Below are 3112 nucleotides of genomic sequence, written 5' to 3' on the forward strand. Positions count from 1 at the left end.
TCTTTCCCCCAAGTTCAGGTGCGGCAGGACTTGATACCTGAGCGCGGGCTTGTCCGGTGTGACGGACTCAAACGGCCGCGGGCAAAGCCGGGCTCTCAAGCGGTATTGCTGTGGTTGTGGTACCCGTCGGAGCTGCCTGCGCTGTGCCGGGGGCGCGAGGAGGGTGTTGGGGTGCCGTGCCGAGGGGCACCCCTTCGGCTGTGCTGGGCTCGGGATGAGTAGTGGACACAACGGTGTCACTTCTGCGCCGTTTCCTCGTCCGCTGATTGTGTTGACACTTTCCATTTACATTTGAACACTGAAATATTTAACTTTTTTGCTGTCAGTTCTTTGAGACGTAAACTAATTGTGCTGATCTTTGGTGCTGTAGTAGCAGTATTATTACTATTTCTGGAGTGAGAGGACAAGGTAATAGGGGCACCGTTACCCTGATTGTTACCCAACGCCGTTTGCTGCTCCACTGGAGAACTGCAGACAGGGGAAGGATCCCTCTCACCGCGCGCGGGCAGCCGGTGTCGGTGTTTCGCAGTAAGGAATCTGTTCATCTTTACAAATCGTCTCCGTTACTACCAACCCCCCCGCCCCCCCCCAGCACCCGCCGCGCTCTGGCTCTGAGCTCCCGCTGCCGCAGGTCCTCCCGTTACAACCCAGAGCGATGCGACTTCTGGAACTGGTCGGCGTTGAGTTGCTGTCTCTCTCGATCCTCGGTTTCTTCCCTCCTTTTTTAGAGGGGGGAGCGGGGGGTGAGGAGGGAAAGCAGCGTTCTGGTTCCGGAAAGAGGGCAGGGCTTGTCCTGTCTTGGCTGTGCCGTCGGGGCTGCGGCTCAGGCCCATGTGGCACTGCCGTGAACGCTCCTCGGCGGCCGCCTTTTGCCAAAGACCATTTTGCCGCTTTGGTGCCGATCCACCGCCTCGCGCCAGCTGGGAGCTGGAAGTTCACCGCTTGGTTGGGTTTTTTCTTTCTTTTTTTTTTTTGTCGTGGACGGATTTCTCGTGGCAGGCAGCTCGGACGAACCGAGACTAAAACATGGTAGCCTCGTTATTTTATTTGGTTCGGAATTATGGTCGCATCCCCTCTCTTGAAGTCTTCATTTCAGAGCGTTAGTATGTGAAATTTTAAGCGATGCGCCTGTCTGGGCTCTCCCCGTCCCCTGCACACGCGTACGCAGCCTGGCTGGGATCCCCTGGGTCAGAGCGTGGAGGCCAGAAGTCAAGTCTGCTCTAGGGGTATACACTTCCTTGCAGAGCTGGAGCTTTTCCCCAGAAAACGCTGTTTGTACAGATTCATGTTTCTCTCTCCCAAAATATTCAGCCATTTAGATATTGGGGGAGAAATCCAGTGACCTAGAAGCGCACGATAACCCCTCTCTTTCTCCCCAGTGATGTATTTGACCAAGTCCTTTCTTCCCGTCGCTAATAAAAACCAGAGGGGCAATCATCTGCGAGGGTCTGTCGTGTGCGAAAGAAATACTTTGCACCAGAAAACGTTTTGGCGACAAATAAAGTAAACATCCTCCCTGCCCGCGAGCTGCCGCCTCGCTCCTGCGATGTCACGCTCTCCCCGAGACTCCTCGGCTTTACGGGGAATCTCCGCGGACGAAAAGGATTCGCTTCTGCGTACCGCCTTGCGGGGAAACCCTCAACAAGACCGCATCCTGCAGGGATTTGGTCCTTAAATAGCTCATGAAGCCTTTTTTTGAGTAGAAAAGGACTGTTTCTGTAAGTCTGGGGGCGCAGCTAGAGGGTGGCCATGTTTTACGTGGAGCTTTTGTGGGGGCTCCGTGCCGGTTATCTTGTGTAACGTGTTTCCCGTTGCGTGGATGAGGCTGGACGTCCAGAGCACTTTCCTCTTTTTTCCCCAAGGGAAAAAAAAAAAACCAACAAACTTGAGGGGAACGGTTTGCGACTCGGCGTTTCTTGCCACTTGCTTTTTCACGACGCGAGGGACTTAACGCTCAGTTTAAGTCTCTATAGGAAAGAGAAACATTCAAAATACAGCCTCAAAGTCGTCACGTTAGCAGAGTAGGGTTTGTCTCGGCAGCGGCTAAATTTCACCCTGTAGTAGAGTGGAGTTTTTGCTTTAAGAAATGGGCAGATTGCCATCGCGGGCGTGAGCCGCTCTCTTACCCCACTCTGACTTTTTACAGGTATTTTGGTGCGGAGCTTGATGTTTCCGTATGAACCGGTAAGCTTTGAGCACGTGCTCTTCCGCCGTCTTTTTATTTTTACGTTTTTCACCACCTTTTCCTGCTGTCTCTTCAGGATGGATGTATTAGTGTCAAAACACGCCGTTTTAAAGTACAGCTGTTAGCCTGTGAGCGGCTTCGTATTCGGTCTCGGCCCTGTTTCGCTTGCCTCTGACCGTAATTTGGGTACTAATTCCAGCAGCTGGACGCCTGTCCCTTAATTCCAGGGGGCTTGCAGAGGGCGGCCCGGGGGCCGCAGGGGACCACGGCCGGCTAATTGCGTTGCCTTCGTTGAGTTTACCAGGACTTCTTGATTAACAGCCCCGTAATGCTAAAAGTTAACGTAGGCTACGAATAAATGCCCCGCCGATCCTCAGCAGGGTTAGAAAGGGTTTCAAACCCACTGACGGAGTTTGCGGCGCGGGGGAGAAGGGGGGGTTTCTGACGTTTTCTGCCAGGATTCGCCGGCAAAATAGCGACACGTGCCAAAAACCGCCAGTGCGAGCAGGGCTTGAGCTGTCCCCGTCGCGAGGACGGCGGCCGCGCGTTGGTAATCTTATTGGTGGTATCGGCAGAGCAAGCGATTGCTATGGAGACTGAGCTATCGTTTCATCTCTTGAGGTGGTCCTTCCAGCCCAGGCCTGTTGGCGAAGCCGAGCGGGGGAAAGCTTTTGTTCCTCTTGCCCGTTTCGTACCTGCTCTGTAGATAAACGGAGGGCTGTGGCATCCAGAGCTGTCAGACGGGCGCCTCTCGCCCATCCCGGCGTAAGCAGACTCCAAACACGACCTCTCCGTGTCTCCCCCTTTCCCCCAGCGTCGTCTTCCTTTTGCAGGGAGTTCGTTTCTTCGAGTAATCGGGGAATTACGTCTCCGTTCTGATACGGAGCCTGAGGAGCGTTTTCATAAATCAGCTGCGGGCGAGACTGC

This window comes from Pygoscelis adeliae, unplaced genomic scaffold (genome assembly GCF_000699105.1).
Source record: "Pygoscelis adeliae isolate BGI_AS28 unplaced genomic scaffold, ASM69910v1 Scaffold426, whole genome shotgun sequence".
Classification (NCBI taxonomy): domain Eukaryota; kingdom Metazoa; phylum Chordata; class Aves; order Sphenisciformes; family Spheniscidae; genus Pygoscelis; species Pygoscelis adeliae.